The sequence below is a fragment of the Diabrotica virgifera genome, chromosome 2 (assembly GCF_917563875.1).
Source record: "Diabrotica virgifera virgifera chromosome 2, PGI_DIABVI_V3a".
NCBI classification, from domain to species: Eukaryota; Metazoa; Arthropoda; class Insecta; order Coleoptera; family Chrysomelidae; genus Diabrotica; species Diabrotica virgifera.
Genome location: NC_065444.1, coordinates 134,256,337 through 134,269,123, shown reverse-complemented (window position 1 = coordinate 134,269,123; position 12,787 = coordinate 134,256,337).

Here is a 12,787-nt window from a genome sequence, read left to right as displayed (position 1 = left end):
TCTAATGAACCTCTAACAAGAGGTGAAATCGTCGATAAGAGTGCTGGCTGCCCTCTCTGATCTAGGTAAAAATTAAGACAGTTTTGGCTTCGCATTTCAACTGAATAAAAATGGTATACATTTTTATTTTTATATTAGTATTACTCCTATAGAGTAACTAGGTCCATTTTCCGTTGGAACTTTACCACGCTGCAGACGGGGGTTCTGAATTGCATAGTGTAGAATTCCTTCCCTTTTGTCTTCACTGCAGGATCCATTTGGCTTGCATATTGTAGAAGCCTTGGAGGTGTAACCAGGAAGATGGGCCAATAAGTTTTTGAATTAAAAATCTTTTAAAAATATTTAATTTACAAATATTTTCATTAGGTTGAAAAACTTAGTCTTTTATTTAGGAGATGCCGCTACGCATCTACTACCTTCTCGTCAGTTGCAGTGGGGGATTAATATGTCGAAAATTTTACCTGGACCAGAGAAAGCAGCCTATGCAGTCCATGCAGTCTCTGATGAACCTCTAACAAGAGGTGAAATCGTCGATAAGAGTGCTGGCTGCACTCTCTGATCGAGGTAAAAATTAAGACAGTTTATTTTTATTTTTAAGTATTAATAAAATATCAATGTCATTTTTTGATAGTGAATTTAATTATTATATAAAATAAATAAGATGTTCAAAAATACAATTTGAGTTTGAGTAGATATATTGTAAAAGCAATAATTTATTAACAACTTTAAATAAAAAGGTTTATACGAGTATACGGCCTCCCCTTTAATGGGAGCACCTAATAATAAATGGACTGTTCCATTTGTTATGAAAAGAAAATTGTTATTATAGTCGGTTCGCTAAACTCAGACACAACTGGCTAGTGATTTTAGTAGGTAATTTTTTTGTTTTTTTTTGCCAATTTTGCCAAAATTAGCAAAATTACTAATTATTTAGTAATTATTAACTATTTACTAATTTTTTTTTTTTGCCAAATTGGCAAAATTACTGACTAAAATCACTAGCCAGTTGTGTCTGAGTTTAGCCAACCGACTGTATGAAATTGTTGTTTGGAATAAAAAATTGTGGTATGATATGTGCAATTACATCCTTCTAATGGAAAAAAATATTTGAAGATTTTTCTCAAATTATGGATACCAACAACATTTTCATTTATAACTCTTTTATTTTTAATTTGACGAAGAAAAGTTATTCTTCATAAAAAGCTCTTCATGGTCAAAGAATTATGATGCAACCATCATATATCAAATTTTATTAATTTTATACGAGGTATATAAAAAATATGACTTTCGATTAAGAGTAAAGTACCTTTATAGTTCAGAACATTTAAATTAGAATGATATAAAAATGTATAAACATTTTCAATTTCTTTGCAACACGAAAATGCAGCAGCTGCATAATACTCTGTTTAAATAGGAGCAGGAAGAGTCTTTACCGGTTTCCGAGGTCTTTTCCCCTTCATCAGTAGTCCCATATCCTCTTCTCTCCGATTTCTCCACGTATCATACTTTGGGCCCTTCCGAATTGCAAAGAAAGAAATGTCACGGATAAACTAGAGCCATCTACCGAAAAACAAAGTAAGTTATCAATCGAAGTAGCACAGAAAACGACAATAAAATATCGTCTCCATACCACCAGATTGACAACAGATGGAATACTTTCTTTAGTTACACCTCCTGAGATTTTTAAAATTTATAAATCAAACAGAATGCCGAGGAAATTAAGATGAGAGAATTTTAAATAATTCACAACTCATCTGCTCAGCGTGGTAAGTTCCAACAAGAAAGATTCCTTAATACTCATAAAAAAGAGTAAATGATTTAAAAATATATAAACATTTTCAATTTTACCGGTATAGAGTCTTTCTGCACTCTCCAATTTAACCAGAGTATTATGCAGCTGCTGCATTTTCGTGGTGCAAAGAAATTGAAAATGTTTATACATTTTTAATTCATTTACTCTTTTGTATGAGTATTAAGGAATCTTTCTTGTTGGAACTTACCACGCTGAGCAGATGAGTTGTGAATTTTTAAAATTCTCTCATCTTAATTTCCTCGGCATCCTGTTTGATTTATAAATTTTGAAAATCTCAGGAGGTGTAACCAAAGAAAGTATTCCACCTGTTGTCAATCTGGTGGTATGGAGACGATATTTATTGTCGTTTTCTGTGCTACTTCGATTGATAACTTACTTTGTAGAATGATATAATTGCACATTAAAACATAATTTTTAATTCTAAACAACTTTTCATAATAGCAATTTTCCATATTATGAATTAAAATACGTAAATAAACAAAGTTTTCGTTATGATAATGCTCGTATTTTTAGCTTGTTTTTATTATATTTATAGTTTTTATTACTTACTTAATTCATTAATATAACGCAGAAATTATCCTACTTCAGAAAAAAGGTAATGCTACCGACCTCAGAAACTACAGGCCCATTAATATACTTTCTCATTTTTACAAACTATTTACAATAGTTATTTTCCTAACAAGTGCAGAAAGTCATACTTTTATCTCCCGTCGTTAAGTATATTACGTCAGATGCCTTTCGTTGCTACGAAAAAAAAATACATTCAGTGATATTAATGACAATTAAAGTTTTAAAAATTATAAAAGTGATGACTTTCAATCGTCAAATATTTATAAAAACTGTGTGTTTAATGGTACTTACATAAATAAATTACAATAAAATTTTGGTTTTGAACAGTTTTATTCATGAAATAATCGCAACAAATTGCACTCGACCTCTGAAATTAATATAGAATTTCAGAGCTCTTGTGCAATTACTACTGAAAATACATACACAAATTATTTCTTTGACAAGGTTGTCAAAACCAAAGTTCCAGCATAATTGGTTAGCATGACGACGATCTTGGTTTCCATGACGACGACGACGATTCAAAACCACTGTTATTGTCTACTGATCTGACTTTCGAATATTATGTCAAAATTATTTTATTTCATCGAATTCTCGCGTTAATTTCATTAAAACATGAACACAATAAAATATATTTTAGTCCTGTCGCCAGGGGGGGTACAACGGTCTCGTTAATTCAGATGGACTTACTCAAGTTTTTTTTATGTATTTTGACCCGTAGAACACGAATTTTTTGGGTAACAGTTGATCCGGATGTCGATAAGATTGTTATAGACCAAGAACTTGAGGAATCAAATAACAGCGATTTTTGGCAAAACAAAACACTATTTTGTATTTTTTGGGCCATTTTAAGTAAAAAATATTTCTACAAGTTTTTTCGTAGGATGCACAGTTTTCGAGATAAACGCGGTTGAACTTTAAAAAAATCGAAAAATTGCAATTTTTGAACCCGAATAACTTTTGATTAAAAAATAAAATAGCAAGTCTGCTTACCGCATTTAAAAGTTTAAGTCAAATTATATCGGTTTTGATTATTTCCATTGGTAAAAATTTATTTTTTTATTGTTTAACAAAGCTATAAACACGTAGGGTTTCCCGTGCTTTTACATGTGTTTTAACGCATGTAACGTAGAAATAGTCTTGATTGCACTAGTACCTATTCTACCTACTCGTTCGATTTTAAATGAGAAATCATAGAAACATCACTCACGCACTAGTTGTTTGTAGCTTTGTTTAACAATAACACAATAAATTTTTAGCAATGCAAATAATCAAAACCGACATAATTTGACTTGAACTTTCAAAGGCGCTAAGCAGAATTGCTATTTTATTTTTTAATCAAAAGTTATTCGGGTTTAAAAATTGCAGTTTTTCGATTTTTTGAAAGTTCAACCGCGTTTATCTCGAAAACTGTGCATCCTACTAAAAAACTTGTAGAAATATTTTTTGCTTAAAATGACCCAAAAAATACAAAATATTGTTTTGTTTTGCCAAAAATCGCTGTTATTTGATTCCTCAAGTTCTTGGTCTATAGCAATCTTATCGACATCCGGATCAACTGTTACCCAAAAAATTCGTGTTCTACGGGTCAAAATACATAAAAAAAACTTGGGTAAGTCCATCTGAATTAACGAGGCCGTTGTACCCCCCCTGGCGACAGGACTATTTGAAATAAATTAGTAAATAATATCTAAATATTAGTTTATTGCATGTATTATAATTACTTTAAGTCCATATTAACATATCTAAATTAACAAGCGTGCGGAAAAGTAAAACGCGTGCGGAAAAGTAACACGCGTGAGGAAAAGTAAAACTTTCTAAACTAAAATGCGTGCGCAAAAGTAAACATTTTTGCACGCTCGTAGAAAAAAATATTTACGACCCGATTAGAAAATAAATTGGAATTTTATCAGCCCATAGAACAGGCGGGTTTTGGAAAAGGCTACGGAAAAACGATCACCTATTGGTAATAAAAAAATGTACTGAATATAACCACTAGCTTTGATATTTGTAGACCATGAAAAGGCCTTTGACACCATAAATCAACAAAAAATGTTGGGAGGAACAAAACGCAACAGCTAAGGTTAGAGTGGGTGATTGTTAAACTCAAAAATTCCCGATACAACGTGGAGTACGTCAGGGGCATACCATATCACCGAAACTGTTCACTGCTCTTTTGGAATATATATGTAAAAGGACAAAACTGACCGACAAGGGTATAAACATAAACGGAGAAAAGCTTAGCCACTTGAGGTGATGATATTGTGCTATAGCTGATAGGATAGATGAGACCAAAGAACTTTTAAATCAGTTCTACTTTTCCTCGCTAGAAGGGAGATTGAAAATAAATTTATCTAAAACCCAGATGATGATAAATCTTGTAGTCAGCGAAGAGATATTCGTAGGAACAAGATCCATAGACCATCCATGACCAAGGTATACATCTGACATACCAGTATGTCTTTACTAATCGTCTGACAAACCTTTAATCAGTGTGTTCTGCCAGTGTTGACTTACATGACAAGGAGAACATTTCAAAAGATCCGTGTGTCTCAAAGGGCGATGGAGCGTGCTATGTTGGGCGTTTCACTACGAGACAAGATCCCAAACGACAAAGATCAGGAGTGGCTGATGCAGTAGAGAGAATAGCAACACTGGGCAGGTCACGTGACTCGAATGACATATAACAGATAGACAACGCGGATACTGGAATGTAGACCAATAAATGATGCCTACCGAAACAGAGGTCATCCACCAACACGTTGGACTGATGATCAAAGACGTTATCATAGGAATTGGATGCAAAAGGCACAATATCCAAACATATGGAAAATTATGAGGGAGATTTATGTCCAGCAGTGGACAAGCGAAGATTGAATGATGATTACTAACTTTAATTGTTAAATATTGATTTGGATTTGTACAATTAGCTACAAAATGCTCAGATTTTTTATAAAAGTAGCATATCTGGTTTTTTAAAGATTAGAATATGCGATGAGATGTTGGATCATAATTTATGACAATTTATTTAGGGAGGAATTAGTGTATCTTGTAAAGGAGAGATAAATGTATTTTCGAGTATACATATATACAGTTGAGTCCGCGAGTCTTTACCCGTGCGTCATCATTTAAAGCATACGAAATAAGTCGGAAATTTATTTCACGTAACAACAACTGACAGAAAGTGGCTACTGTTCCGATTACGGGTTTAATTTTAAAATTTGACGTTATCAAATATATAGAATGTCAAATGTAAGTTTTGCTTCAAAATTTTTGTGCAGAATTACAGCTACATTTGAAGTAGCTTAATAAATTATTTTATTATTATTGATTAATAAATAAATAAACAATTTATAAAAAAATTCAATAACATATTTTATTTTTGTTATTTTATTCACTTTGACCGAAATCTAAATAGTCCAGAAAGCCACTGCGCATCCGCTAGGAAAAATATTTTAATTCGGATTTTTTGCACAATCTTACTCAAAAAGGACTCCTTTTAACAAATTTGCATGTTGCCAGGACCAAAAGGTGGTCAAAAATTTTTTAAACGTTTTTTTTTTTTGTTTTTTTCCTAAAATTATTTTTTTTACATGGAAAAAAGTTTTTTTAGGATTTTTGGATCATTCCAAACAGAAAAGGTCTTTAGTGACTTTTCTCTAAAAATGATAGTTTTTGACATATAAGCGATTAAAAATTGAAAAATTGCGAAATCGGCCATTTTTTAACCCTCAAAAACTATGTGAAAAACTAAAAATTTGAATGTTGCCAAGGTAGGTAGATATTCTTTAAACATCGATTGATGAAATCCCGAAGAGTTTTTTGCAATACAATATTCAAAACTCCTTTGTTTTTTAATTGCCAATCAAGCGTGCGCGACACTATTTTCCACCGGCAGTATGGTGCAAATGGAAGGAATAAATTCGTTATTTCGTAAACCGGCAACTATAAGGAAAAATCCCGAGACAGGTCGATTTTTATGTTTAAGTTATGATATTGTGGCATATATGGTATACTAGTGACGTCATCCGTCTGGGCATGATGACGTAATCGATGATTTTTTTAAATGAGAATAGGGGTCGTGTGGTAGCTCATTTGAAAGGTTCTTCAATTCTCTATTCAGTAATGTAAACATTTACATAATTATTTATACAGGGTGTCCTTCTACTTCTTTTTTTGTCAAATAATTTAATTTAATAAAAACTTTTTGGACACCGTGTATAAATAATTATATAAATGTTTATATTACTGAATAGAGAATTGAAGAACCTTTCAAATGAGCTTGCACATTACCCCTATTCATATTTAAAAGAATCATCGATTACGTCACCACGTCCAGATAGATGACGTCACTAGTATACCATATATGCCACAATATCATAACTTAAAAATAAAAATCGACCTGTTTCGGGATTTTTCCTTAAAGTCGCCGGTTTACGAAATAACGAATTTATTCCTTTCATTTGCACCATACTGTCGGTAGAAAATAGTGTCGCGCACGCTTGATTAGCAATTAAAAAACAAAGGAGTTTTGAATATTGTATTGCAAAAAACTCTTCGGGATTTCATCAATCGATGTTTAAAGAATATCTACCTACCTTGGCAACATTCAAATTTTCAGTTTTTCACATAGTTTTTGAGCGTTAAAATGGCCGATTTCGCAATTTTTCAGTTTTTAAGCGCTTATATGTCAAAAATTATCATTTTTATAGAAAAGTCACTGAAGACCTTTTCTGTTTGGAATGATCCAAAAAACCCAAAAAAAACTTTTTTCCATGTAAAAAAAATAATTTTAGGAAAAAAACAAAAAAAAAACGTTTAAAAAATTTTTGACCACCTTTTGGTCCTGGCAACATGCAAATTTATTAAAAGGAGTCCTTTTTGAGTAAGATTGTACAAAAAATCCGAATTAGAATATTTTTCCTAGCGGATGCGCAGTGGCTTTCTGGACTAAAACACAATCATTTCTTTACTATGTGAGTGACGTTAGCTTTGTATGTTTTAAATATTAATTGCCAAAATATAATTATTTACCTTAAAATTTCAGAGCCCAATATAAAATTAGTTGTGAAAACAACTGTTTGTGTAATATAAAGAAACTTCAAAACGCAAAAATTAGACAAAACCCGCAAAAAATTCAACTGACTGACAGCCACAAAAATAAACAAAGCAGAAACGTCAAACAAATTGTGCTTAAAATATGAAAACATACCGAATCGTCTTTTTTGTACCTATCTCTTTTCAATGCATTGAGTCTAGATGGTTCATAAAAATAACATGTGTTTTTACTTAATAACAAACGGCAGCTGGTTTGTCATGAGTTTCATGCGTGAAAGAGAATGATGCTAGATAAAAAGTTTGTGTTTTATCTCGCCAGGTATTAATGACGCACGGGTAGACTCGCGGACTCAACTGTATCTATGTATATTCTACTTTTGTTGTATTTATTCGTACAAAATTAATTGGAGTTAATAAATTAAGGCCTAATTTTTTTCAGAGTCTATGAAAGTGTAAGGAATACTAGGGCAGACATTATAAATCAGTAATCTTTCATTTGGTGAAAAGTGTAATAATTAGTTATAGAGCATATATTATTTTGTTGATTGATAGTTTGTTATTTTTCCGTTGTCAACATTCATGACGATTTCTACTAATAATTCTTCACTAGCTATGTAGGTAAATACATATACCGTGATTTGCTTGGTTTAATAAGAACATGGTCACGAAAGGGGAAGGAAAAATGTTTTTTTGCACGATTGATCATTTTTGACTGTTTACCGTGACAGATTTTACGTCAGTAGGTGACATTTACTAGCAACTCGACGGTAAGTAATCCAACTCGACGGTAAGTACTCCAACTCGACGGTAAGTAATTCACTTACCGTCGAGTTAAAAAATCTCTTAATTTTAATTTACTTTTTGAAAGAATAAAGAAAACTAACGAATTATTTATTAATATTGAAACTTAATGGTACAATTTGTTAAATTATTTAATGAAATCCCACTTGTTTGGGCTGTGGTTTCACTTCTAACAGAAATTCCTGCAGAATCGCATACATTAGTAGTATCCAACATTTTTTCTCTTCAAATACGCAATCAAAGTTGAAAACTTGGAAATATCAATGCCATCATAAAGAAAAACGGTGGATTTAATCATTGAATATTCTGCCCAGAGGCTTCCAGGAGCTTTCAACTGCATATGTCTGAACGAAATATGCCAATAGAGTCTTTTCTTCGATTATTAAGGTGATACAGTAGCGATCAACAGGTAGCCAAAACGCGTTCCAAGATTGCGGCTGTAATTTTGAATATTTTTTCGAGATATTTGGCACACGTATTCGTAATATAATAAAGAATGGCGGTACAGAGCCGAATTTAAAAAATATATTAATATGTGGAAATTACTCTGCAATTAAATACAATATTAAAAAAACGAGTCTGTACCGCCATTAAGAAGAACAAAAAAATACACTTTTTTCAAATAAACTTTTTTATCCGATGCCTACCTTTTGTGTTATTTTAGAACTACTAAAATTTTTTATTTCATTAGTAGTTCCAAAATAACACAAAATCTAGGCATCGGATAAAAAAGTTTATTTGAAGAAAGTGTATTTTTTTGTTCTTCTGAATGGCGGTACAGGCTCGTTTTTTTAATATTGTATTTAATTATAGAGTAATTTCCACATATTAATATATTTTTCAAATTGGGCTCTGTACCGCCATTCTTTATTATAATACGAATACGTGTGCCAAATATCTCGAAAAAATATTCAAAATTACAGCCGCAATCTTGGAACGCGTTTTCGCTACCTGTTGATCGCTACTGTTTCCTCTTAAATTCTTGCCTTTGCACCATTTTTTAAAACTTTGGTAGGTATTTTGATAACGGATTTTGGATTTTTCGGGAATAATTGCGGAACACCCTTCTTCCCAAGCCCGTTCAATTTCTTCAAATTCACTTTCGCTCATTTTAATTTATAATAATCAAAATTGTACTTAAAATTATTGACAACTAAATAAAAACTCAATTCTCCATTGTTGTTATGCACCCTAGCTACTACCTAACAACCAAAGTATCTATCTTGATAAAATGAATGAAACTAGTCAATATGACGAAAATGTTTAATTTTATAATTTATAATGGTATCAATCGTGCAAAAAACGTTATAAGCATGTCAAACGTTAAGGGTAACCGATCTCAGACAATAATTGGAGTCGTCGCTCCTCTCCTCCTCCAAACAATTGTCTTCGATCGGTATAAAACCCTTACCGTTCTCCATACTTAATATACTATTTCGTAAGTTTCGATTTGTATTAGGTTTGTTCGTAGAACGATCAGCAACCGTTGCCAACCGTCAGATGCAAGCGCGTTCGTAGTCTACGAACTCGAACTGTTAACTGCGCATGCGTCTGATGGTTGGCAACGATTGCTGATCGTTTGGATCGTACTACGAACAAACCTATTATCTTTCGAAATTAAATTGTAGACAGAAAGATAACAATTCTCAGATAGTAAGAAATAATAAAGAAAAACCTATTTTAATTACTTTAGTTTTATTTCAACACAAGAATACAATATTCTTATACAAGGTATCGCAAATAAATAGTAACAAAAAAATATATATAATTATAATATATTATATCTAATTAAAGTTAAGCTAAGTCAGCTATTCCAATACGGTTGTTTTCTAGATCAAATTCAACGTAAAACTGTCTCATAAATGCATCTCCTAAAATCCATTGAAAGCCTGCATTGTCAAAGTCTGCCGATGAAAAAGTAGTAACGCAGACATTACCGCGGTAGATGTCATGGTACTAGAAGGAAACAAAAATGTTATTTTAATATATTTATGAAACCACTATATATAATAATTATGCACTGATAAAAGAAGTACCTTTTAATTCCAAACCACCAACTGGTAAGGACCAATCCAAGGAGAATCATGGTGAAACTAATAACCTTTTATTTGCTCATACTGATATGTTTGTAAGTTCTCCAAATTGTAAAGATTTTTATCTTGATAGTTGTGCTAGTAGACATGTGTCTAATAATAGAGATTGGATGGTAGATTTTGATCCAAATAAAAATTCTAAATTTTGTACAGCTGATAAGGGCACGATATTGGCCACCGGAGTTGGAAATATTCCAATTGATTTAGTTAATTCACACAATAATTGTATTAGTTCTGGTGCAATAACTAATGTTATGTATGCACCCAATGCAGCTGCAAATTTATTATCAGTAAGTCAATTAGCATCTAAAGGTCATATAATTATGTTTAGTCAAAAAGGCTTTGATGTGTATGACCAGGACAAAGTTAGTATTAAGGGAACTGTAAAATTTACAGGTTCTGAATTTGGAGGAATTTATAAGTTGGACACTATTTCTGATACAGAAAATTCTGAAAATGAGAATTTCCCTAGTACATCTAAAGAAACAGTTGTAATTTCATGTTCTTATTTTTCTCACTTTACAGTTTAAGGGAGAGTGTTGGAAATAGTTAATTTCCTAACAAGTGCAGAAAGTCATTCTTTTCCGCACGCGACTGCAGTTTGTCGAACGACGCGAAGCGGGAGTTCGGCAAGCAGTCGAGTGCGGAAAAGAGACTCTGCAAGAGTTAGGAACAATATTTTTTCTAAGAGTCTTTAAAAAATTACCAAATCTTAATCAATGAATTTAATTAATATGAAAATACATACACAAATTAATTCTTTGACAAGGTTGTCAAAACCAAACTTTCAATATAATTAGTTATCATGACGACGATCTTGGTTTCCATGACGATGATTAAAAACGACTGTTATAGGGATTTTCATTCACAGTCATTTGTTTCGAGCTTCTGTCATGTGTCACATAAAATTAATATATCTACGTCATACGTTATTGGTATCCACCACGATACAAACCAAAGACGTATGACGTAGATATATTAATATTATGTGACACATGACAGGAGCTCGAAACAAATGACAGTCGATGAAAAGCCCTATTGTCCACCGATTTGACTTTCGAATATTATGTCAAAATAATTTTATTTCATTGAATTGTTGCGTTAATTTCATTAAAACAGGAGCACAATAAGATATGTTTGAAATAAATTAGTAAATAATATCTAAATATTAGTTTATTGCATGTATTATAATTACTTTAAGGCCATATTAACATATCTAAATTAACACTCGTGCGGAAAAGTAAAAACCGCGTGCGGAAAAGTGAAACTTTGTAAACTAAAATGCGTGCGCGAAAGTAGACATTTTTGCACGCTCGTAGAAAAAAATAGTTATTATTAATATGTAAACTGTAAGTTTAAGCATAGTTTTAAGTTCATGTACACTGTGTGTCTGACAGTAGTTAGTTGATTATATTATATTAATTTGTCATGTAGAAGTTTTTCATTAAAACTTAAAAAGCACCATGAATGATTTTATTCTATATATTAAAATAAAATCCTAATAAAAAGTTTACAAAAAAAATACCTTGTACTAGTCCTTATCTTCTCTTGGTTGGTTTTAAGTCCAAGGCACAGTTCACTTTACTAAAGTCACTTTACAAAGGAATAGATACATTAAGAGTACATCAATGAATGGTTGTTTCATAGTTTCTAGAAAAATTCAGCATTTACTTTTTAAAACAAATCGGCACGGCTCGAACAAAAATATTAAAGAGCTCATTAGTGCTTTCGTATATTAAACGGGACCAAAAAAAATATAAGCAACTACTAGCTTAACTATGATGTCAGAAACTGCTAACACAAAAAAACTTCTAACTCCTGCCTGCATCCGAAAAGATTATATACCGCATTGGTATAAGTAGTCGCGTTCGCCTAGAAACAGCGAAAACGCGGGGTCTAACTTGCTTAGACCATAGTGGAACACTTTAGCTCCAACACAAAGACTTCTGCAATAAAATTGCACAATAACTTGACCTTACACAAACCTAAAATGGAAATTCAACCTTTCAGGTACTGCAACTTTGCAGACCTCGGAGGCAAACTCAAACTTCTTTACAGCTCAACGCAACTACTTGACGGCTCAAACGTAACTGCTGCAACAAAATTGCACAATAACTTCACCTTACATAAACTTAAAATGGAAATTCAAACTTTCAGGTACTGCAACCCTGCAGACCTCCGAGGCTAACTTAAACGTGACTTCTTTACAGCTCCAACGTAACTACTTGATGGCTAAAACGTAACTACTTGACGGCTCAAACGTAACTACTAGACGGCTAAAACGTAACTAACTTGACGGCTCAAACGTAACTGAATTTTTCGATCTCTCAAACTCAATCCTCAGAAACCAAATGCCCCTTCCAAAATCATTCGAGTTCCCCATCGATAATCCTTAACGGCCAATTACAGACTTAAAACACTTCCCTAATCAAAATCTTGACCAATTAGAAAATGC